This window comes from Hyla sarda, chromosome 5, assembly GCF_029499605.1.
Source record: "Hyla sarda isolate aHylSar1 chromosome 5, aHylSar1.hap1, whole genome shotgun sequence".
Classification (NCBI taxonomy): Eukaryota; Metazoa; Chordata; class Amphibia; order Anura; family Hylidae; genus Hyla; species Hyla sarda.
Genome location: NC_079193.1, coordinates 59,606,719 through 59,633,484, shown reverse-complemented (window position 1 = coordinate 59,633,484; position 26,766 = coordinate 59,606,719). Strand labels below are relative to the sequence as shown.

The 26,766-nt window shown below is 42.6% G+C and overlaps 1 long non-coding RNA gene and 1 pseudogene across 1 annotated transcript; both read left to right on the top strand.

The window, feature by feature from the left end:
• Positions 1-321: 321 nt before the first annotated feature.
• LOC130274692 (U2 spliceosomal RNA) lies at positions 322-411 on the top strand (annotated as a pseudogene).
• Positions 412-1,392: 981 nt separating this feature from the next.
• Positions 1,393-2,592, top strand: LOC130272524 (uncharacterized). The gene is made up of 3 exons (XR_008843592.1): positions 1,393-1,658; positions 1,811-1,934; positions 2,125-2,592. It is a non-coding gene; the product is annotated as an uncharacterized LOC130272524 (long non-coding RNA).
• The last annotated feature ends 24,174 nt before the right edge of the window (positions 2,593-26,766 follow it).

Genomic DNA, 26,766 nt, shown 5'->3' with positions numbered 1-26,766 from the left:
TCTTCATATACAGTATTATTTAATTTATACACATTTTTACTCTGACAGAGATACTAGAAACAGCAATGCCGCTGCAATTTTTATAATAGACCGATAATGAATAGTGTTATATATTCATATAAAAGTTGTTAAAGGAAAACTGTCACCCTGATCACTCACACTAAACCCAATACACTGGGTTATAGTGTGGGTGACCAGGAATCCAAAGATGGGTCACTTACTATAATCAGTGCTGTGGTTCCTGAAATATTGGCTAATGAATTTCCTCTTCTGAATTCAGAGAGTAGCACGCAGGAGGCAGGGCCCCGCCGGCTGGCCACCCCTGCTTCTTTGCCTTTTGGCTAAGATCAAGTGTAGTATCTGTTCTTACAGTTTCATGCTGGTGGCAGGTGACGCCAGTGTGGAGCTGGTGGGGATGGGTGCTGCATGGTAGGGAGCAGGTGTACTGTGGCGTTCCGGGGCTGGTTCTGAGGAATCAGCTCGACGGCTGCCCCGATGTGACCTGTTTCCTCTGGGTCTCGTCATGAGGCTGAGAGGGTCTAGAGCCGAGGTACTTAAGTGCCTCGGGGAGTGGTGACCCTGAGGTGCCGAAACTCACTGGGAGAATAGGCTCACTGAGTTGAAGCACGGGCACCATAATCTCTTCACCTTTGTGGCACTCACCTCTTGATTCCCGGCCTTCTGGCTAGGAGCAGAGAAATTTTTATAGATCCGGCCGGATGTCCGGGCAGTATATCTGTACATATTCACTTATTTATTTTCTTTTTGTCTCACTGTGTCACTTTTTCCGTGTTGTGTGTCCACAGGATTTGTCAGGATGCGGTAGCCCTTCTGGGTGTCCCTCCTGGCGGTCTAGGGGAGGTGTGTGTGGCCATTAGGTTCCGCACCTCCCTGCAAACACCCCGGGTACTCCTGCTTTGGTAGGGTACCGACCGTTATCGGCTCTGCGGGCAGATACCTTGGCTAACGCTAAGGGGGATGTCGTGGGCATTTGTGGTCCCTTAGTAGCTTCGGCGAAAAGGGACATCGAACCTGGAACCTCGCAGGTACCTTTTGGTCCGGAGGCGAAGAGTAAGGTTTGTTGGGGGGCCTCTCTCCTATTGGAGAAGGGTTTGCGATAGACCGCATCCTTTGTGCACGTTTTTTTTGTGTAACACGTTTGCACTTTTTCTTGCACTTTGGGTTATTCGAGAGCACGTTCCTCGGATCTTAATTAAAAAAAAAACCCTGCTTCTTTGCGTGTTCTCAATCAGCTGTCCTCTTAGTTAGCATATTCATATTCTGCGACTCCACGTCCTAGTGATGTGAGTTGCATGTCACGTGAGTGCTGCACACTGTCGGTAGAGCGCATGTGCCGGCAGTTTACATACAGCTCTAATGTCCTGAGCTCTGACTGCTGAAAGCAGTCATGTGAGAGCTGTATGTGAACATATGTCAACTGCTGCACATGAGCTCTACCGACAGAGTGCAGAGCTCACGTGACATGCAACTCACATCACTATGACGTGGAGTCGCAGAATATGAATATGCTAACTAAGAGGACGGCTGATTGAGAAGACGCAAAGAAGCAGGAGTGGCCAGCCAGCGGGGCCCCGCCTCCTGAATTCAAAAGGGGAACTTCATCAGCCAATATTTCAGGAACCACAGCACTGATTATAGTAAGTGACCCATCTTTGGATTCCTGGTCACCCACACTATAACCCAAAGTATTGGGTGACAGTTTTCTTTTAAGATCATGACACACAATAAATGCTATTTATTTTTATTTTTCACTGTATTTTGACCTTTATTTTACTTTTTTTTGTTAAAGGGGTACTCCAGTGTCAAACATCTTATCCCCTATCCACAGGATAAGCAATAATTCTCTCATCGAGGGGATCTGTTCGCTGGGACCCCCCGCAATTTCCTGCATGACACCCCGACCCTGTACATGCGTGAGTGACCTCCGTTCAGTGCACGCTCACTGTCGACCACTTCACAAAGCGATAGCCTACATGCCCCTCCATGTATCTCTGTGGGAGAGTCGGAGATAAATGAACGCTGTATCTCGGGCTCTCCCATAGAAATACATGGAGGGGTGTTGTTGGCCACAGCTTTGATATATTTCTTACTGTTTACATATAGGGAAAGATCTGTTAATCAAGGTGGCAGAAGCCATGAAGGACCGCCCTCATGACTCCTGATTTATTGCAGGGGTGGGGGCCTCAAGGCCCCACAATCTTCAGAAATGGAGGCCCAACTCTGCTGCATTCTCTATGGGAGCGCCAGAGGTACAAGTACAGCTTCAGCCCCATTAGCCCCCCTCCAGTGGCAGCACTGACATAAAGTGTCGCCAAAAGAAAGAAAGCAAGAGCCAGCGCACGGTCTTCAGATTTATTCAAGAGGTATAAACAGGTAACAGGATGGCACACATACCGGCACTCCGGATAGGATGTGACGCGTTTCGGGTCACGTGACCCTTTGTCAAACATTTTTTTTAAAGTGAAAATAAATGTGATTAAGCCTGTCTTCCTAATAAAATTTTGAATCCCCCCTTTTTCCATTTTTTAAATAAAATTATGTAAACAAAAATAAACATAAACATATTTGGTATTGTTGTGTGCGGAAATGTCCAATCTATTAAAAAATAATGTTAATTAAATCACACAGTCGTGGGGTTAATGTAAGAAAAATACGAAATTCTAGAATTGCAGATTTTTGGTCACCATGTCTGAAAAAAAAATTATGAAAAGTGAATAAAAAAGTCCAATTTAAACAAAAATACTGATAAAATCTACAGATCCTGGCGGAAAAAATTAGCCCTCATACTGATATATAAAGAGCTATAAGAGTCAAAAGAGGACAATTTTAAACATACTCATTTTATAGAGGATCTCAAGTGAACGCTTCAGGACATTAATGCAGGGTATCCGGCACTGGAAAGGACTGACAACCAGGTGATAGCAAATGGCATTTATTGGACCAACATACAACACATGTTTAAAAAAAAATATATATAGTAGTGGGGGTGGATGGTAGTCTGGAGGTAATAGTGGTATTGGAAAATTTAAAGACTTATAGCTATTATTAAAAAAAAAAAAAATCCTGCACAGGCTTCCAGCATTACAAAAAAAACCTTTACTTACCTCTCGCCTCTTCTTCGGTGCCTCCAGTATAGCTGACGCGGCCACCACTGCAATCCTCTTCCTGGTGCCGGGAGTCAGAATGCAGCTCAGCTAATCATTGGCTGCAGTCAGAGCGACCACCTCTGCCAGTGACTTACTGAGCAGCAATGTGACATTATACAACTCTGCTGCTCCTCACCTATTGATAATAGACCCGGGTGAGGACATAATAGACTATTATCTCTAACGAGATTTATTCTCTACAGGCTCAGCTGGTCCGCCACCTGCCACAACCACCCACAGTCATATACAGGGAGTCAGCCCGCAGTCATATACAAGGAGAGAGCCTAAAGTCATACACAGGGAGAGAGCCCGCAGTCATATACAGGGAGAGAGCCCGCAGTCATATACAGGGAGAGAGCCTGCAGTCATATACAGGGAGAGAGCCTAAAGTCATATACAAGGAGAGAGCCCGCAGTCATATACAGGGAGAGAGCCTAAAGTCATATACAGGGAGAGAGCCTAAAGTCATATACAAGGAGAGAGCCCACAGTCATATACAAGGAGAGAGCCTAAAGTCATATACAAGGAGAGAGCCCGCAGTCATATACAAGGAGAGAGCCTAAAGTCATATACAGGGAGAGAGCCCGCAGTCATATACAGGGAGAGAGCCCACAGTAATATATAGGGAGAGAGCCCACAGTCATATACAGGGAGAGAGCCCGCAGTCATATACAAGGAGAGAGCCTAAAGTCATATACAAGGAGAAAGCCCGCAGTCATATACAGGGAGAGAGCCTAAAGTCATATACAGGGAGAGAGCCTAAAGTCATATACAAGGAGAGAGCCCGCAGTCATATACAGGGAGAGAGCCTAAAGTCATATACAGGGAGAGAGCCTAAAGTCATATACAAGGAGAGAGCCCGCAGTCATATACAGGGAGAGAGCCTAAAGTCACAGACAGTGAAGATGCGCAGACATTTAGAGGTATCATTCATTATAGTGTAACCTGTCAAATGTTGTATCTTCCAGTGGTTTGACCCCCCACGATCAGACACTTATCCCCTATCCTGTGGGGATAAGTACTTATGTACTGGAGTTCCCCTTTAACATATGTAAGATTCTTACTAACATATTTTTAATAATGAAATGTGGCCTTTATTTCTTACATGAGCCCCTGCCCTCCAAAATGTCTGTGCACGTTGCTGGCTATAACATTGAAATAAAAAAGTGTGAACAGCCTTCCATGAGCCCTGTACTATGGATCTATACAGCCAAGTACTTACGGTTTTTTTTCTTTTATTTGCTTTTTTTGTAATTATTATTATTATTTTTATTATTATTATTATGGTTTCCCTAATACTTTCTCCTCTTAGTCATTTCATTTTCTTGCACTAGACCAGTTGATTTAGAAGACAGAAGACAAGTAATATAAGAAACAAGTCAACCCCTCCATTGACCTGATGAAGTGGCGTGCATTATCATATTAGCCGCGGAAAGTCTAGGTGTGATGTAAAGATCACTGAAGACTGATTTGTTATAGTGAATATGAACTTGTGAAGCCTGTCTTCTGTCGGACAACCGTGTCACGAACCTCGATGAAACACCTGATCTGCCCTAGAAAAAGAATTACCGTCTTGAGACGGACACTTGTCAGCAAATCAAAGGCCTTCACGCGCTATTTGCACGGCTCTGCCCCCTTACCATTATAATAACTATACACCTTTTTTATTGTTATGACAACACCGCGGGCCGAATGCTCTCATCCCTGAAAACTTGATGAAAATATGTGATGATATTTTGAAACAAAAGACCAAACCACTTACATTTACAAAGACGCCAGCTTTGATGGCGGAATTAAATGAGTGGAATGCGCCTCAATTAAGAAACATTTGGAGTATCACTTAACCCCCTGTCAAAGTTACCTGATCCACAATACAAGCAGATGATGTTGGCTTTGAAATTCTCAGCAGAAGGTCAGTGACATCACCAGGAATGTCTACTCAGTATATGTCTCGACGTACCTTTACACCAGTGGTTTCAAATTGTGGTCCTCCAGATGTTGCTAAACTTCAACTCCCAGCATGCCCGGACAGCCGTTGGCCGTTGACTGTCCATGTCCACTAGGGAGTGCTTCATGTACAGTGTAGAACAGTGGTCTCAAAGAGATAATCTGAGGAAGGGATAGATAACCCCGAAACGTGACATTATCCTGTAATTTGTTATTTTAAATAAAAACCTATTATTTATACTTCAATCCTGCATCTGGTACTCCTTGATAGGGGGGATATGCGCATTTTCTACATCTATAAGGTGAGCGGCCACCTAGACTGAACCCTGAGTGTTTTATCCTCAATTGAATGTAGGATTCCCCACCGTACAAGGGTAATGCGCTGCCTCACAGTTTTTATTTTTTCTACTTCTACACAGCTGTTGGCCGTTGACTGTCCATGCCCACTAGGGAGTGCGTCATATACCGTGTAGAGCAGTGGTCTCAAACTGTAGCCCTCCAGATGTTGCAAAACTTTAGCATTTCCGGATAGCCGTTGCCAGTTGACCAAGGGTCTCAAACTGGTGGCCCCCCAAATGTTGCAAAACTTCAACTCCCAGCATGCCTGGACATGCCCAGCTGTCTAACAGCTGTCAGGAATGCTGGGAGATGAAGTTTTGCAACATCTGGAGGGCCACCAGTTTGAGACCCCTGCCGCTGACTGTCCATGACCAATAGGGAGTGCTTTATGTACAGTGTAGAGCAGTGGTCTCAAACTGTGGCCCTCCAGATGTTGCTAAACTTCAACTCCCAGCATGCCCGGACAACCATTGGCCATTGACTGTCCATGTCCACTAGTTAGTGCCTTATGTACAGTGTACAGCAGTGGTGTCAAATTGTGGCCCTCCAGATGTTGCAAAACTTAAATTTCCAGCATGCCCACAGCCGTTGAATGTCCATGTCCACTAGGAAGTGCTTAATGTACAGTGTAGAGCAGTGGTGTCAAATTGTGGTCCTCCAAATGTTTCAAAACGTCAACTCCCAGCATGCCCGGACAGCCGTTAGCTGTCCGGGCATGCTGGGAGTTGAAGTTTTGCAACATCTGGAGGTCCACAGTTTGAGACCACTGCTGTACACTGTACATGATGCACTCACTAGTGGACATGGACAGCTACTACATAGTACTACATATGTATCAATAATATCTAAGGTTTGCTGACATCAAAAGTACAGATAAAATAGAAAATAATAGTAATGTGCTTCTCCAGTAGTTCTTGCAGTAAATCTTTCTTTTCCTGCATCAGTAGCCTAAGGCAAATGACATATGTCAAACGGAAACATGGAAACCTTTTCAATCACTTCTGTAAAGTAAGGAAGAATGAAAACCTCTAGAAATCATAGACAGCTGAAATAGCGAAAAATGCCACCTGATACAAGTCCTCAAGTATCAAAGAAACCTGGATACAAGTCCAGTATCAAAAAGAAAGAAAAATATTCAGCTTTTTTTTTTCTTTTTTATGGACTGTCCGTTGTAAAGCAGTTTATTCACTTGTCTTCCTGGAGGTTAACCACCCTTCGGCCATGTTCACACAGTGGAATTTCCAAGTAGAATTCAGGGGGAAAATTCAATGGAAATCCTGATTCCAGCATCCGTTGACAGAATTGACCTGTCAGTTCTTTTGGCGGAATCTGCTCGGAAATGCATTGCTGCCTATGGGGACACATTTGCAAGTGGTCCCATGTTGTGCCGTCGTCCCCGATACTTGCGGAAAGTCCACCCAAACAACACCCAAAATATATCATAAATCAGTGTCTATCAGGTTCTGTTTTTGCTAGGATCTAAAAAGATCAAGGCATGTTTGCCTCCACCCGAAAAATTAAAATTATATATATGTATAAATGTATTTGTGGTTGGGTTACATGTACCGTAAGTAGAGTACCACTTGCATGAATAATTAGGCCTGGGGTGTGCCTGGGCGGCCATGAAGGGTATCCTAAAGAAGGGGGATACCCTGAGAGTGACTGTAGAAAAAAATAGGGGAGGGAGGGTGGAGACATCTTGCATGCTGCCAACAGCACCTGTGTGGATCAGGTGGGTATATAAAGACCAGACTCCTCACACAAATTAGGTTAACTGTTTCAGCTAACCTCCACTTGTGGTCGGGTTACATGTACCGTGAGTAGAGTACCACTTGCATGAATAATTAGGCCTGGGGTGTGCCTGGGCGACCGGGAAGGGTATCCTAAAGAAGGGGGCAAAAATAATTTAGTTAGGTAATGCATGAATTAATGTTTAAGCATAACCTACATCATATGAACCCAAGATAACAGACAAAATGCTCCAGTTAACAGCCAGAGGTTGGAACGTGTCAATGGAAAAAGCGATAACAGTGCCCTAACTTATTTAACATCTTAGTGATAACTGACAATGAGAAGCCCCTACCCAGAAGCTGGCTCAGCTGTTATGGAGCCAAAGCCAAGATAGAATTTATGGATATACCACTTGGCACTACTGGACCCATAGCGCCTACCAGAATGGTACTACCAGGGTGCGCATGGATAAAGGTAACCCAAGTCTCAAATATAGAAAATGTTGAAGTGCTTGATATACAGAAGGTACAATGAGTCGGTTAGATTGAAAAGTGGCCAAAACACAGACATCAGTAGGTATTTAGATAGGTAGTGCCAGAAGAGAAAGATTTGAAAAGTGTCCCGAGCTACACATATAAGTAATCCTATTGAACCATGCCATACATAAAGTGACAAAAACAGTCCCGCATAGACAAAACATAAAAGGATATAACATACTTAACTTGAAGTTTCGTGTACCAGTAAGGCAGTCTCCTCATACTTGCAGGCGTAAAGAAGATTATTACTGCTGCGCCCTAAGGCTTATCGCAAAAGAAAATATACATGACCAGCAGGTTACAAAGACCGATAAGGGCAAATTTCCTAATAGGTACACAAATGAAAAGACATGAACAAGCTGTACCCACATCAAAGAACTTAACAATAAGACATGTACAACTAAGACCACAATCAGACGCATAGTAACAAACAAAAGAGGAAGATAGAGATGGCAACAACATGAAGCTCGTGGACTGACAGTGCAATCTGCCTCGGACAGAATCGTGTGAAACGCAGAAACGGAAACAACATGAGGCTCGTTGATTGTCACGCAATCTGCCTCTAACAGGGGCGTATGTAACGTACAAAATCAAATGACAACAAGAGGCTCATGGATTGATGATACTATCTGCCCCAAACAAGAAAGTTTGTGATGTACAAAGGAATAACAACAATATGAAGGCTCGAGGATTGTCGGGCAGCCTATCTCTCACGGGAGCGTGTGACGTACGAAAGGCATGTAAAGAGACGGCTTAAAGCTTACCTGGTATGGCGAGGTCGAACTGACTGTAACAAGGCGTGTGTAATGACTAGAAAGGAAACTATAAAGATGAGGCTTTACGGATTGACGACAGCAATCAGCCTCCAACTACACCGAACGTATAGCGCTGAGAGGTAAAACAACCTAGCGTACATAACTTAAGCATAACGTGACAGAGCTGAAACAAAAGAATGGGACAATAACTATGAAATGTACACTGTAAGGAACTGTTTATGTATTAACCTGTAGGGAAATGTATGTATGTCACACTCTAGGGAGCCATATGTATGTCACACTGTATGGAACAGTATGTATGTCACACTGTATGGAACAGTATGTATGTCACACTGTATGGAACTGTATGTATGTCACACTGTATGGAACCGTAGGTATGTAACACTGTAGGGAACCGTAGGTATGTCACACTGTAGGGAACCGTAGGTATGTCACACTGTAGGTAACCATATGTATGTGACACTGTAAGTAACCGTATGTATTTCACACTGTAGGGAACCATTAATGTTGAAGCATGGTATATCACTTGAAGTAACATAAGCACCATATAACATCTCCGATAACATCAAGGCCCTGTATATGAGCTTATAGTAGTGTAAACCCTGAATAACATTAATGTTCAGCATAACAGGTAAATTAACCACTAATGCATAGTATATATAAGCAACAGTAACAAACACAAATTACCAGCAATAGTAACATAGGCCCATATGTCAGCTAAAAAAATGTTAAATGCCCAGTATATCTGCTACAGTAACATAAGCCCCAAGTAACATTAATGTACCGTATATCAGTTAATTAACACTAACACATAGCATATAGATACTAGTTATGTAATACAAATTATCAGCTATAGTAACATAAGCACCGTATGACCACTATAGGGATATTAATGCACCATATGACAGCTATGGAAACGTTACACAGCATCGGCTATATTAACACAAAACCCAGTATATCAACTATACCAAAACGAGCACAGTACATCAGCTATATTATCAACGCCTGGTACTATAAACCGATATAATAACGTGAAGCACGATATCAGCTCAGGTAACTCATGCCATCGGAACTATTGCAGCATAAATGTTAGTCACGTATGTACAATGTGACAGCTCGAGAAAGGTATACATCATTTTATGTGTAATGTGCCTGCTATAGGAACATTTGCGTAGTGTGAACATTATGGGGTAAAATGACTCATTTTCAATGAGAAACATAAGGGTAACATGACAGCGCTGAACATGAAAAAACGTGACCACAAGCCATGAAAACAATACTGTAAGAAACATATGCGGGTCACATTGAAGGAAGATCTACATGTTACACCACTAGGGAAACATATGCACGTACACTGAGTAGGAACCTGAGTAATACACTGTGTTGAATGCAAGCTTAGTATACTGTGTGGGACATAAGCATTGTACACTATGTGGAGGGTAAGCGTGGTATGCTGTGTGGGACATAAGAATTGTACACTATGTGCAGGGTAAGCATGGTATACTGTGTGGGACATAAGAATGGAACAATATGTACAGGGTATGCATGGTATACTGTGTGGGACATAAGCATGGAACACTATGTGCAGGGTAAGCATGGTATACTGTGTGGGACATAAGCATGGAACACTATGTGGAGGGTAAGCATGGTATACTGTGTGGGACATAAGCATGGAACACTATGTGGAGGGTAAGCATGGTACACTGTGTGGGACATAAGCATGGAACACTATGTGGAAGGTAAGCTTGGTATACTGTGTGGGACATAAGCATGGAACACTATGTGGAGGGTAAGCATGGTATACTGTGTGGGACATAAGCATGGAACACTATGTGGAGGGTAAGCATGGTACACTGTGTGGGACATAAGCATGGAACACTATGTGGAAGGTAAGCTTGGTATACTGTGTGGGACATAAGCATGGAACACTATGTGGAGGGTAAGCATGGTATACTGTGTGGGACATAAGCATGGAACACTATGTGGAAGGTAAGCTTGGTATACTGTGTGGGACATAAGCATGGAACACTATGTGCAGGGTAAGCATGGTATACTGTGTGGGACATAAGCATGGAACACTATGTGGAGGGTAAGCATGGTATACTGTGTGGGACATAAGCATGGAACACTATGTGCAGGGTAAGCATGGTATACTGTGTGGGACATAAGCATGGAACACTATGTGGAGGGTAAGCATGGTATACTGTGTGGGACATAAGCATGGAACACTATGTGCAGGGTAAGCATGGTATACTGTGTGGGACATAAGAATGGAACACTATGTGGAGGGTAAGCATGGTATACTGTGTGGGACATAAGCATGGAACACTATGTGGAGGGTAAGCATGGTATACTGTGTGGGACATAAGAATGGAACACTATGTGGAGGGTAAGCATGATATACTGTGTGGGACATAAGCATGGAACACTATGTGGAGGGTAAGCATGGTATACTGTGTGGGACATAAGAATGGAACACTATGTGGAGGGTAAGCATGGTATACTGTGTGGGACATAAGCATGGAACACTATGTGGAGGCTAAGGGTGGTATACTGTGTGGAACATAAGCATGGAACACTATGTGGAGGGTAAGCATGGTATACTGTGTGGGACATAAGCATGGAACACTATGTGGAGGGTAAGCATGGTATACTGTGTGGGACATAAGCATGGAACACTATGTGGAGGGTAAGCATGGTATACTGTGTGGGACATAAGCATGGAACACTATGTGGAGGGTAAGCATGGTACACTGTGTGGGACATAAGCATGGAACACTATGTGGAAGGTAAGCTTGGTACACTGTGTGGGACATAAGCATGGAACACTATGTGGAAGGTAAGCTTGGTATACTGTGTGGGAACGTATGGCAATATGCAGTTTTGCTTGTTATTTGCTATTGCAACTGAGTGGAAACGCAATCATGGTGGTGTAGTTGTGTAGAATGTAGCCGTGACACAGGAAGCCAAGTGATGTCAGTACCCTGGTTGAAATGAATATGTGTTATCATGTATGAACCATATGCGTGAAAAATGCAGGGAAACATGGCGTGTATGGTAACGTAAAACAGAACGCTGTAAGGAAACATAAGTGTGACACATTGTGAAATGAAAATGTGGAGTACCATGTGGTAATGTTAGCAAGGACATCCTATCACACCTTACCTCCAACATGAGAAAAGCATTGCCATGAAAACAGCCTAATGTACTCGACCTGAGAACCATGAGAGTAATGCTGTGACCGCTTGAAATACCTGACCTGCATACATTAATGAAAGCCTAACGTGACAGAGCTAAAAACAAGACAAATGTGACAATAAAGCTATGAAACATCCACTGACGTAGCAGGTGGGCGCACAGTATCTTCTATGGTGACATAACCCGTACATGACTACGTTTATGTAATAATAAAGTAAACAAGTTATATGAATGGTAACATAAAACAATATAGTATAGACATATGGTGTATCTACGATAAGTGACATAACCACGGTGACGTATAACAGTATACTAGCGGCAACTTACATGGTATATACTAAGGGATGTATACGTGGTGTACATATAACTGACAAACACAGTAAATAAATGCACTGGTGATGTATAACAGTACAATGTATAATGACAACTTATACATGGCCTATAATGGATGACATGTTGTCTGAGATAGAGCTTGGTCCTGGGCTGCAGCATGAAAGAGCGTACAGATGCGGGGACAGTATGGAGAGCGGTTGTGAGCATGAAACTGGATTACACCAGGTCACATATGAAGGAAAAGTAATCTTGTAAATGTAAGAACACAGTCAAAACACATAGTACTTAGCAAAAATATGGAGCCCAACGCTGAGAGGGTTAAACCTGGAGATTCAGCAGCCTATGCTGCTCTGTCAGCCCAAACACATCCTCCTGCTGCAGTCAATTATATGCATAAGAAACAGCTGTGACCTCCTATGAGTGATCTTTGCAGACTAAGAGATTGAGGCAGGAAAGAGTTAACCTCAGCCTGAAATATGCAAATTACCTCATGGCCAGCAGGCCAGGGCTGGAGCCTGCGCAGCTACATTTGCTTACTGCATGTTTACTGCATATTGTAGGAGCGAGATGTAGCTACTTCACTGCCTGCAGCATGAAAGGTACCGTGACACATTACCATATTCCTTGCATCATAGTTAGGCTAGCGAACAGTGCCTCTCTGGGATGAATACATTCAAACCTCCCGCCAAAACCACAGCATCCGGTGCAAAGACATCTTGCATGCTGGCGACAGCACCTGTGTGGATCAGGTGGGTATATCAAGACCAGACTCCTCCCACAAATTAGGTTAACTGTTTCAGCTAACCTCCGCATATAAATTCATTTATTTATTTTACATTATTAGATTGCTCTAGAACTACTTATAAAACAGAGGCATAGATACTGTACACCACTCATCATTCAAATTCCCTCCCTGGATATTACAGGATTATGAAACCTGTACCCACAGATATGTAAGCCCTGCCCTCCAAAAAAATATACATGTAACAGTGTATCTCTAAATATTACAGTCCTGCACTATACTATAATCCACACAATAGCACATATATGTTGTCTAATGTAAAACCAAAATAACTAACAGTGTCCATATAGTGGTAGATACTGATATAACATAGGCTCTGCAGCCCATATACAGTAAGTAATTACAGTGCAGTTACAACCATTGACTCACAGGCGGTGTCTTCTCTGATTTGAGCCTTTTTCTTCTCCATCTGATTAAGCACCACTGTGTGACCCATTCACTAATAATGCCTCATCTGGGATTCCATTTACAAAAAATGCCCAAACTGTAACCCCCTACTTATTAATAATGGCCCCCTGTGCCTCATATAATGACCCCACTTTGTCCAATACTGTAATAATGCTCACTGTGCTGCCATGCAGTAATTGTGCCCCATACAGAAATGGTGCCCCCATATGCCCAATACCAGGGACATGCACACATAGGCTTGAAAGGGGGCCTGAGCCCCCACTGCCCTTCTGTGCACCTGCCCCTTTAATGCCCCCCCCCTTTTTTTCTTGATATATACAGTGTTGTCCATGTCACGGCAGCACAACAACAGTGCACCAATAGTGCTCAATAGTGCACCAAATTCCTCCCCCCACCCCCTTTTATTGGACAAACATGCAACATGCGTTTAAAAAAAAAAATAGTGGTGGGGGTGGATGGTAGGCTGGTGTAATAGTGGTGTTGGAAAATTTTAAGACTTTAAGGGGTATTCCAGGAAAAAACTTTTTTTTTATATATCAACTGGTTCCAGAAAGTTAAACAGATTTGTAAATTACTTCTATTAAAAAATCTTAATCCTTTCAGTACTTATGATCTTCTGAAGTTTAGGTTGTTCTTTTCTGTCTAAGTAATCTCTGATTACATGTGTCTCGGGAAACGCCCAGTTTAGAAGCAAATTCCCATAGCAAACCTCTTCTAAACTGGGCGGTTCCCGAGACACGTGTCATCAGAGATTACTTAGACAAAAAACAACAACCTAAACTTCAGAAGCTCATAAGTACTGAAAGGATTAAGATTTTTTAATAGAAGTAATTTACAAATCTGTTTAACTTTCTGGAGCCAGTTGATATATATAAAAAAAAAGTTTTTTTCCTGGATAACCCCTTTAAAGCTATTTAAAAAAAAAAAAAAAAATCCTGCCCAGGCTTCCAGTATTAACAAAAAAAAAAAAATAATCTCTACTTACCTCTCGCCTCTTCTTCGGTGCCTCCGGTATAGCTGACGCAGCCACCACTGCAATCCTCTAATCCTCTTCCTGGTGCCGGGAGTCAGAATGCAGCTCAGCTAAGGCTTCTTTCACACTACAAAATCCTCCGTTTTTAAACATCCGTAGGAAGACCCGTCTGAAAATCAGCTGAAAACGGCAGTAACAAAATCCTAAACGTCCGTTAGAAAATCCCATTATAATCTATGGGATTTTCTAATATCCGTATGAATCCGTTATAGTCCGTTATTGATAACGGACGTTAGTTTGTTACGGAAGATAGTTACGGAAGAAATAGCTCATGAACTATTTATTCCGTAACTATCTTCCGTAACAAACTGACAGCTCCCTCTTGCCATTCTACTTCATTGCATCTGCATCTCAAGGAGTTGGTTGCTAAGAGATCCAAAAATCTGGGTCTTGCTTCTTCAATACCCAATGCACCCCTGGGTTCTGTTAATTTTAAATTAAACAAATTTTACTACATATTACAAAGTGATACATTTTGTAAAATTTTGTAGAATTATATTTATTTTCAGAAGATAAAATCAGATTTCTAAGCTAAAGGTGTATCAACAATCATAGTATCATAGTTTTGTTACTTTAACCCCTCAGAGTACTGACAAGGTGATTTCAGTGCTCCTACTACTGTTTTTGAGCCCCTGAGAATCTTCTGATTCTCTAGATTTCAGGGGACAGTACAAGAGCTGAGATGTGTGCCTGCAGTACTCACACCTAGACTTACTTCTCCTTATTTTACTGGCCTATGAAAAAATAACCTACTCACTAGCCTCCTCCTCTCCACCAATCCAGCTCGCTCCATATATTCTTCATTCTGCAAGGACATTACTTTATGTCATCCCAGCAAGCAGTTTATGGGAGAAAATCAGAACCAGTAGAGAGGATTCTACATAGCTCTGTGAAGAGGGGCATGAATGGAGGGGGCATGACTTCTGTGGTCACCTGACATCCGGCATGGAGCGTAGTTTGTTCTGGGCACCGGATGACTAGGGTGCCATGCCGTCCCAGAAGCTGGACTCCCTTTGTATAGGGGATGAGATATTTAAGGGCAGAGTACCCCTTTAAAGCATTATAGAAGTAAAGTTCAACATAAGCCTGTGCACTGGTTAGAGTATCACAGTAATTTAAATGTTTTTGTCTCATTTAAATTAGTCATAGACTACGTTTCCACACAGGTTTTTTTCAGCCATTCTTTTTTGAAAACTGTCACTGCAGTTTCTGCGCCAAAGTCAGAAGTGGATCCAGTAGGAAGGATAAGTATAATTCCTTCCATTATACTGTATTTTCCATTCCTTTTGAATACACTTATGACTTTTCAAAAAAAAACTTTAGTAAAAAACCTGAGTGGAAACTTAACTTTAAAGGAGATATGCGGCGAAAATGTTTTTTGCCTGGGCTGCAAAAAAAAAAAAAAAAACGCTAACCCACCTTCCTACATTCCCCTGTTGCAGAAACATCGGGGTCCCGTTCCTCCAGCGCTGCTCAGCTACCTGCTTCTTATCCTCAAAACCTCACAGTGCTGTCAGCGTATCGCCCATCTCGGCCGCTGATAGGCTGAGTGCACTGTCATGTAAGGAGCCCGGGCCCCGCCTTCTCCCTTCTGCCCAGGCTCCTTACATGACAGTGCACTCAACCTATCACCGACCGAGGAGGAACACTGCTGCGGCCGGCGATACGCTGACAGCACTGTGACGTTTTGAGCCTAAGAAGCCAGCAGCACTGGAGGAACGGGACGAACGATATCTCTGCAACGGGGGAACGTAGGAAGGAGAGTTAAAGTTTTGGGTTTTTTTGCCACCCGAGCACAGGATGAGTTAAAACATTTTCACTGCATATCTTCTTTAAGGTGACCACAAAATAAAACAAACAAAAAAACATTCAGAATTTGCAACAAGCTCTCAGAGCTCCCACTGGTGGTATGCTGATGAAATAAAATAACAAAAAATACAAAACAACATTTTGTTTAATGCTTTAATTTAAGCGCCAACCTAATTTTGCATTATGTTTCGAAGAGATAAAGTGTCAATAAATCTGTGAGATTTATGAGATGAAAACATAAGCACCTAATGAGTGATATCAACAGTGGTTTGAAAAATGTAAGATGAGCATTTCTATAGAGAACACAGAATGATGGGTTTACAAAGACTAGTGCGTGTCAAACTATGTCATAGGGGGCGCCAAGTGTAGCAAATAATATTTACACCAGAAGAGGACATGTTACGGTGCATTCACATTACAGAATATTTGCCCGGAGAAATTCTGGGTGGACAATATATTTTTCTGGGCATATAACATGAAAATTGTAAAGGCAAGTGCCTGGCATCTATCAATAAGAAAAGAAGCATCAGGCACTTATTTTTGCAGTTGTTTGTCCCCCTTTCCAACTGAAATAAATGAAAAAGTTTTTCACTACAAATAGGAGTCTTTTTTAAACTGACAGGGAATGTATGCAAGATATCTCAAAAAGAAAATATTACTCTTCTGCTGACAGTTGTTTCAGGGTTTTACCCTTTGCATATCCTGCCTTCAAAGAATTCCCAGTGGACCATAAATAGCCTTTAAAGGGGTTGTGCACTGCCCTGACTTTCGGAGCTCCGCTCACAGCGTCTGGAAGTTCATTACTCCGCACTCTGTGTGCGGGCTTCCGTGTTTGCAGCCACCGGGCGTGACGTCACGCCCGGCCCCTCACGACGTCTCGCCCGCCCCCTTGTGACGTCTCGCCTGCCCCCACAATGAAAGTCCATAGACTTTGGTAGAGGGTGTGACGTCACGAGGGGGCGGGCGAGACGTCACGAGGGCGGCTGCGAACACGGAAGCCCGCACACAGCGTTCGGAGTAATGAACTTCCGGACGCTGTGAGCGGAGCTCCGAAAATTAGGGCAGCGCACAACCCCTTTAAGCCTCCACACATCTTTATCTCCTTGATGAGAAACATTGCACCTTTAGTCCCACAAAGGTAGACCACTCATTAGCCAGCACACTTCTCTGTATTGATCGGGGGGAAAAAATTCTGAAACAGCTTTCTCTAAAAGGATATTCTTTCCTTTTAGAGATTTGTGTGGCTTGGCATACATTCCCAGTTAGTTTCCTAGGTTTCTACTTTGGGTGAAACAACGGGGGGGGGGGGGGGGACCAACGGCAATGGCAGCATCTGGAACAAGGAAGCATGGAGCTTCCGTGCTCATGACATCACGCCACGCCCCCTCCATTCATGTCTATGGGAGGGGGCATGACAGCTACACCTCCTCCTATAGACATGAATGGATGGGGCATGGCGGCTATAGTGCTATATATAGATATATATATAGAGCTATATAGCTCCGTGCACAGGGTGATTGGGGTGCTGCAGCGGAGATCGCCTTTGGATAGGGGATAAGATATTTTCCGGTGAAGTACCCCTTTAAGGTTTTTTTTCCCCCTCATTTGTCTGTGTGTATGTCATATCTACTTCCCTTAAAGGGGTACTCTGGCGCTTAGGGGATAAGATGCCTGATCGTGGGGGTCCCGCCGCTGGGGATCCCCGCGATCTTGCACGCCGCACCCCGTTAAAATCAGTCCCGGAGCATGTTCGCTCTGGGTCTGATTACTGGCGATCACAGGGCTGGAGCATTGTGACGTCAAAGCTCTGCCCCTGTGTGACGTCACGCTCCGCCCCCTCAATGCAAGTCTATGGGAGGGGGCGTGACAGACAACTGGTCGCGCAAAACTCATACTAGTCTATGATTTTTATAAGGCGAGGAGGAAAAACGAAAAAATAAAACCCCATAAGGGGTTAAGGGACAGCCACTTGAAAAAAGCAAAACATACTTCAAATTTGCAAGCTTTTTAACCCCTTAATGACCAAGTCCATTTTCACTTTAAGGACCAGAGCGTTTTTTGCAAATCTGTCACTTTAAGCATTAATAACTCTGGAATGCTTTTACTTTTTATTTTGATTCCGAGATAGTTTTTTTCGTGACATATTTTACTTTATGTCAGTGGTAAAGTTTTGTCGATACTTTCATCATTTCTTGGTGAAAAATGAAAAAATTTGATGAAAAATTTGAAAACTTTGCATTTTTTTTTACTTTGAAACTCTCTGCTTATAAGGAAAATAGACATACCAAATAAATGATATATTGATTCACATACATATGTTTGCATCATAAAGTTGACATGTTTTTACTTTTGGAAGACATCAGAGGGTTTCAAAGTCCAGCAGCAATTTTCTAATTTTTCAAACAGTTATCAAAAAAAATTTCAAACAATTTTCAAAATCTGAATTTTTCAGGGACCAGTTCAGTTTTGAAGTGGATTTGAAGGGCCTTCATATTAGAAATACCCCATAAATGACCCCATTATAAAAACTGCACCCCTCAAAGTATTTAACCCCTTAAGGACCAGGCTATTTTACACCTTAGGACCAGAGCGTTTTTTGAACATCATGGTGGAAAATTTTTGTGGTAACTTGCATCCTTTCTTGGTGAAAAATCCCAAAATTTGATGAAAAAATTGAAAATTTTGCATTTTTTCTAACTTTGAAGCTCTCTGCTTGTAAGGAAAATGGATATTCCAAATACATTTTTTTTATTCACACATACAATATGTCTACTTTATGTTTGCATCATAAAATTGACAAGTTTTTACTTTTGGAAGACATCAGAGGGCTTCAAAGTTCAGCAGCAATTTTCCAATTTTTCACAAAATTTTCAAACTCACTATTTTTCAGGGACCAGTTCAGGTTTGAAGTGGATTTGAAGGGTCTTCATATTAGAAATACCCCATAAAGACCCCATTATAAAAACTGCACCCCCCCCCAAAGTATTCAAAATGACATTCAGTCAGCGTTTTAACCCTTTAGGTGTTTCACAGGAATAGCAGCAAAGTGAAGGAGATAATTCACAATCTTCATTTTTTACACTTGCATGTTCTAGTAGACCCAATTTTTGAATTTTTACAAGGGGTAAAAGGAGAAAATGTATACTTGTATTTGTAGCCCAATTTCTCTCGAGTAAACACATACCTCATATGTCTATGTTAAGTGTTCGGCGGGCGCAGTAGAGGGCTCAGAAGCGAAGGAGCGACAAGGGGATTTTGGAGAGTACATTTTTCTGAAATGGTTTTTGCATGTTGCATTTAGGAAGCCCCTATGGTGCAAGGGTTAATAGCAGAAAATTCCCCCCAAAATTTGTAACCCCATCTCTTCTGAGTAAGGAGGTACCCCATAAGTTGACCTGAAGTGCACTACGGGCGAACTACAATGCTCAGAAGAGAAGGAGTCATATTTGGCTTTTTGAGAGCAAATTTTGGTCGGGGGCATGTCGCATTTAGGAAGTCCCTATGGTGCCAGAACAGCAAAAAAAAAAAACACATGGCATACCATTTTGGAAACTAGACCCCTTGAGGAAAGTAACAAGTAATAAAGTGAGCCTTAATACCCCACAGGGGTTTCACAACTTTTGCATATATAAAAAAAAATATATATATATATTTTTTTTTTTTCACTAAAATGTGCGTTTCCCCCCAAATTTCACATTTTTGCAAGGGTTAAGAGCAGAAAATACCCCCCAAAATTTGTAACCCCATTTCTTCTGAGTATGGAAATACCCTATGTGTGGACGTCAAGTGCCCTGCAGTCGAACTACAATGTTCAGAAGAGGAGGAGCGCCATTGAGCTTTTGAAGAGTGAATTTGTTTGGAATGGTAGTCAGGGGCCATGTGCGTTTACAAAGCCCCCCGTGGTGCCAGAACAGTGGACCCCCCCCCCACATGTGACCCCATTTTGGAAACTACACCCCTCACAGAATTTAATAAGGGATGCAGTGAGTACTGGCATTTGACAGATCTTTGGAACAGTGGGCTGAGCAAATGAAAAATAAAAATTTTCATTTTCACGGACCACTGTTCCAAAAATCTGTCAGACACCTGTGGGGCTTAAATGCTCACTGTACCCCTTATTACATTACGTGAGGAGTGTAGTTTCCAAAATGGGGTCACATGTTGGGGGGTCCATTGTTCTGGCACTATGGGGGCTTTGTAAACACATATGGCCTTCAATTCCGGACACATTTTCTCTTCAAAATCCCAATGGCGCTCCTTCTGTTCTGAGCATTGTAGTTCGCCCGCCGAGCACTTTACATCCACATTTGGGGTATTTTCTTACTCAGAAGAAATGGGGTTACATATTTGGGGGGGCTTTTTTCCTGTTTTCCCTTGTGAAAATAAAAAATTTAGGATAACACCAGCATTTTAGTGAAAAAAAATAATTTTTTTCATTTTCCCATCCAACTTTAACGAAAATTTGTCAAACACCTGTGGGGTGTTAATGCTCACTATACCCCTTGTTGCGTTCCGTGAGGGGTGTAGTTTCCAAAATGGGGTCACATGTCAGTATTTATTTTTTTGCGTTTATGTCAGAACCGCTGTAAAATTAGCCACCCCTGTGCAAATCACCAATTTAGGCTTCAAATGTACATAGTGCGCTCTCACTCCTGAGCCTTGTTGTGCGTCTGCATAGCATTTTACGCCCACATATGGTGTATTTCCATACTCAGGAGAAATTGCGTTACGAATTTTGGGGGTCGTTTTTTCCTTTTACTTCTTGTGAAAATAAAAAGTAAAGGGCAACACCAGCATGTTAGTGTAAAAAATATATTACGTACTCATACATCCGTGGTCCTTAAGGGGTCTAAAATGACTTTCAGAAAGTGTGTTAACCCTTTAGGTGTTTTGCAGGAATAGCACCCATTTTCTTATAGACCCAGTTTTTGAAATTTTACAAGGGGTAAAAGGAGAAAAAGCCCCCAAAATCTTTAACCCAATTTCTCTCGAGTAAGTAAATATCTCATATGTGTATGTAAAGTGTTCGGTGGGTGCAGTAGAGGGCTCAGAAGGGCAGGAGCGACATTGGAATTTTGGAGAGTGAGTTTTTCTGAAATGGTTTTTGGGGGCATGTCACATTTAGGAAGCCCCTATGGTGCCAGAACAGAAAAAAACCCTACCATGGCATACCATTTTGGAAACTACACCCTTCAAGGCACGTAACAAGGGATACAGTGAGCCTTAACACAACACAGGTGTTTGACGACTTTTCGTTAAATTTGGATGTGTAAATGACTTTTTTTTCACAAAAATGCTAAAAAAATTATAATTTTTACAAGGGGTAATAGGAGAAAATGCACCCCAAAATTTGTAACTCCATTTCTTCTGAGTATGGAAATACCCCATGTGTGGACATCAAGGGCTCTGCTGGTGCACTACAATGCTCAGAAGAGAAGAAGCCACATTTGGCTTTTGGAAAGCACATTTTGCTGAAATGGTTTTTTTTTGGGGGGGGGGGGGGGGGAGGCATGTCGCATTTAGACAGCCCCTATGGTGCCAGAACAGCAAAATAACACAACAAGAGGTACCGTGAGCCTTAACACCCCACAGGTGTTTGACAAATTTCCGCTAAAGTTGGAAATGAAAATGAAAAAAAAACATTTTCACTAAAATGCTGGTGTTACCCAATATTTTTGTTCTAAATTTGGTGATTCCCAGAGAGGTGGCCAGGAACACAGAAGGACCTCGCAGCTTGCTGGGACCAATTATACTTGTAATAGAATTGACTTGAGGCTTGAGTAGACTGTAGATAGTAGTGACAGCAGACATAGACCTGACTTACTGGAATGACTGTAGATTTGAGGCCTTCCAGGTGCTGGACACTAGCACTGAGACACCTGATCTCCATTGTTCCTTAGCAAGAGTGATGGTAGAAGAGAGACCATTGTAATGGCCGCCCCCTTATATAGTGGGGGGCTGAGCAGAGGCCCATTGATCAAGCTGCGGGTCATGTGTTAACCTGGTGCCCTCTGGGTAATATGTGATAACATAAACATAACATGTGACATTTCACAGGTCCTTTAGACATTTACTGGAGTCCTCCAAAGGTCCTTTATACTGACTATACATTCACATACTGACTATAATCCTATTACATTAAATAACACTATAGCAGCAGGGGAGACACTGCAGGCGAGCCCCAAGGTCACCGGGGGACTCAACCTGACAGGGCCTAAGTGTAGTGCAGGACCATGTCCTGTACTGGGACATCACACTACTATATAGTCCAGCAGTCTTCAAACTGTGGCCCTCCAGATGTTGCAAAACTACAACTCCCAGCATGCCCGGCCAGGCATGCTGGGAATTGTAGTTTTGCAACATCTGGAGGGCCACAGCTTGAAGACCACTGATATAGTCCAACATGCTGGGAGTTGTAGTTTTCGTTTGGGGCGGCTGCTGAGCCACAGGCTGTATCAGGACATGCTGGGAAATGTAATTAACAACTAACTAATTAGCCATCAAAAAGTCACATCAAAACAAAAATAGTACTATTAAAAACTTCAGACCGGAGTGCTAAAAAATGAGCCCTTATACAGGCTCGCATAAGGAGAAATAAAAAAAATTATAGGGGTCAGAAAACAACATTTTCCCCGTATATGTATATCCTGTGATGTCACGCATATATAATTAATTATGCAAATGCATGTGGCCGGTATTTTTTTGGCAAGAAAGGTTGCAACCCGAGCTCCTACAGTTCAAATGCTACTATCTGCGGAGCAGAATATTATATACAAATGGATTTCCTTAAAGGGTAGCTCCCACCATCCTATTTTTTTTTTGCTAGCCCGTCCCCCCCCCCCCCGCTATGGCACTAGCCTGTTCCCTCCTAAACCCCCCCCCCCCCGCCCCGCATACCCCTTTCCCTCATTACACTTGCAGGTACTGCAGAGTCCGGCAGCGGGCGTGCAGGGACAGCGGCGGCAACGAGGCGGCGGCGATGTGCGGGAGGAGTGGCCTCCCAGCCAGTGGCTGGGGAGCCAATGTTCTCGCTCCCGCCTGTCTGATTGACAGGCAGGGAGCGAGTGCAGCCTAACTGAAAAAGGACTGATTGCCACTCCAAAATCAGTCCTTTTTCAGTAGCCGTTTTTTAAATGTAAATTAAACCTTTTGAATGAAAAAAAATAAAAATAAAAGTATATTAGAGATATGTTGTAGTACATAAATACTACAACATATCAAAAAATAAAGTTGGTGACAGTGCCCATTTAACCGACTATAGCTTGACAACCTTTACGAATAACAGGAACCTCCCCAGCCAGACTTGCCATATGCTGTGCCTTTAAAAGTACATGTTATGTTAAGCACTATTGAGATCTCTCTAGATAATTCCTATTGTGCAGAAAAAGGTCGGCTATTAATTAATCAACAATGCATTTAGCTGTGGTTTAGAAGGAGAATACAAAACCAGAATGACTGATGGATCTGTTCTGGGCCCGGGGAGTAAATAAAAGCTATTTATAAAGCATTTTATTAAAAAACAACCATCAACCCTGTGTGTATTGCGAGCACGTTCAAAATCCGTTCCGATGACAGTTGAAATAAAGCACTATTATATGGCGCTGAACACAGTCTATTACGTGGAATTGTTTACCTAACAATACCAAGCAAAGGCCAGAATTTGGACTTGAAGAGGCAGCCCTTTTGATTGCTCACAAAGCCCTGAATATGCTACTAATAAATTGTTCCACACCTTTGTCTCCACCGAAAAAAAGAGAAAAAAAAAGGCAAAGGTCCTACGTTCTCTCACAAGAATGTACAAGTCTCCTCAAAGCAACGTGGCTCTCTGCTTGTAATTCTTCGTGTTTGTTGACTTAGAGTTTTCTGAGTGACAATGTACATCACGGGCATGTTACCTCTACCATCTGTGCTACCGAAGTCTATCTTGACTCAGATCAAAGCTTGAAGGCTTCTAAAAAGATAGACAAACCGCAATGTGACAAATAGCATGCTTTGTTTCACACAGCAAACAGAACTTACTTTCATCGGCCCACGGAAAGAATCCCATGTTTTTAACGCTAATTGTGTTGTCTGCTGCGAAAAGAAAAAAAAAAAAAAAGCTCTGGAGCTTTTCTGCATTCTCAAGGAATGAATACACTTTCAGGCTCAGTAAGGCTATAGCACCTAAGCTTCAAATTCAGCAAAACAATGAATTTTATTGAGTAATCCCTTATTTATAGAAAGGATTGTCGACACTAACACATATACACTATAGAACAGATGCAGGTATATATACAGTCGTATGCAAAAGTTTAGGCACCCCTGACATGATTTTCATTTCTAAGGGTGCGTTCACACACTATTACTAGCAGAGGGTTGCCCACTACGGGAAACCTGCTGCGAGTTACACTACCATTGATTTGAATGGGTCCACAGACAGTCCGCAATAGTGTCAGATTTGTGGACTGTCTGCGGACCCAAATGAATGGTAGCGTAACTCGCAGCGAGTTTCCCGCAGTGCACTGCTCCCTGGTACTCGCTGTTCGTGATTATAGAAGTATGCATAAGTATGTATGTTTGTACCCCCATGCTTACCTGTATTTTATGACATTTAGCTTTCTGGGTTCTTTCATATTATGTAGGAGTTCATATTAGCAGTTATATATACAATTTGATGGTTAATATACAAATGAGGTAGTGCACCCTTTGTATGAAATATAATTGATTTTCCTAAATCTTATATACCTCTTTATGTGTTTGGGATTTACTCAATGCTACATGGAATCAAGGAAAAGCAAGGAGCATGCAGTAATACAGTACACCAAAAATTCATACAAGCAAATCCCCATAGCAAACCTCTCCTGCTCTGGACAGTTCCTGACATGGACAGAGGTGGCAGCAGAGAGCACTGTGGTCAGACTGGAAATAACTACACAACTTCTTCTGGAGCATACAGCAGCTGATAAGTACTGATAGGACTAAGATTTTTAAATAGAAGTCATTTACAAATCTGTATAACTTTCTGGCACCAGTTGAATCGAAAACATTTCTTTTCCACTGAAGTACCCCTTTAATGGCTATTATCAGGCAAGAAGGTACACAGCACAAACAGGATTCAAATAGAACTTGGGATCCTTTTCTCTTCAGGAGTCTTCTTTCTGCCTGTGTCATCTTACAAAGGACCACAACACTAACACTTCCCACCTGTCAGCTACTCCAATTGGTTCTATCTTTCGATCACCGTTCCCCACTTCCCAAGGTTTATGTTTAGAACATTGTCCTATTGAACTATTACTACAGGCTTGGGGGTTATAAATTGGGTCCCTTTCTATAGCACTCCTCTATGAGACAGTGGGGTAGTCTTTATTGACCCTGGGCTCCCTCTATACCTGTTCAGTACGATTTATCTCTCAAAAGCCAACCCTAAACAAGGTTGACTCAAAGCTGATGAGTTGTAGTTTTGCAACAGCTGGAGATCCACAACTTAAAGAGGTACTCCGCTGCTCAGCGTTTGGAGCAAACGCTGAAGCCGGGAGCTCGTCATAGCCCCCCCCCCCTTTCGTAGACTTGCATTGAGGGGGCGGGGTGTGACATCATGAGGGGGTGGGGCTATGACGTCACGAGCTCCTGGCGGCAGCATTCGGGACAGTTTGCTCCAAACGCTGAGAAGCGGAGTACCTCTTTAAAGAACACTGTCTTAGTGAATCATTGGCACCCCTCTATCACTTGGCAGTTAATATATTCAGGCCGGGTTCATATGAGTAAAAAATGTGTGGAATGTCCGCACCAAAAACAGATGCGGACATTCGGCACATTTGACTAACCGGCAGGAGTTAGGACCGCTTTGAAATGCGCCTGTCTCATAGGCCACGCTATTTACAATTGATCACTGAATGATCACTAGAACCCTAAATTTACCACCCACTAAATTAATTGTAAAACCTAAAATATAACTTTTAGTTCCAATCCATTTAAAATTCCAGTGTATATATCTCCAGTTAATTGCTGCAATAACATATCTACTGCATGTAGCCACATGCTAGTGTCTGATGTGGGATTCCATTGCCTCGGCTGCAGTCCGACTGGCAATTTGAACTAGGAGCCCACTGTAGTTAAAAACGATCACACATAAACCCTCCCCGACGTTTCACCACAAGCAGTGGCTTTATCAAGGACTAAAGGGTCAATGGCCATTGAGTAAATTAACCCTCCACCCATTGGTCCCTTTTGTTGTTATTGTCTCATAGACCACAACACATTTCCTTGTAGACTCTGCAGAAAGAATAGACTTGACTATTCTTTCTGCGGATACCAGAATCTGAATCTGGTGAGATAATTTTGCTGTGTGAACAGTGCAGCAGAATCCCATTGAAATCAATGGGACTCTGCTGCTGCAAAATGTCAGTGTGAAATATTCATGCAGAATTCTGCACAGACATTCTGCCATGTGAACATAGCCTCATAACCCCATGCTGTACTACTTTAATGATTGAGGAGATGTGGCTGCTTGCCTTCAATTTGTAGTTTAGAGTCAAACAAGCTCAGGTTAAAGGAAATCTGCATTAAAATAAACTTATCCCCTATCCACAGAACAGGGGATAAGTGTTTGATAGCGGGGGGGTCCGAACGCTGGGGCCCCGCACGATCTCCCGCACAGGGCTCTGGCGTGGCTCTCCCGTACAGGAGGCGTGCCAGCCGCGGCATGACG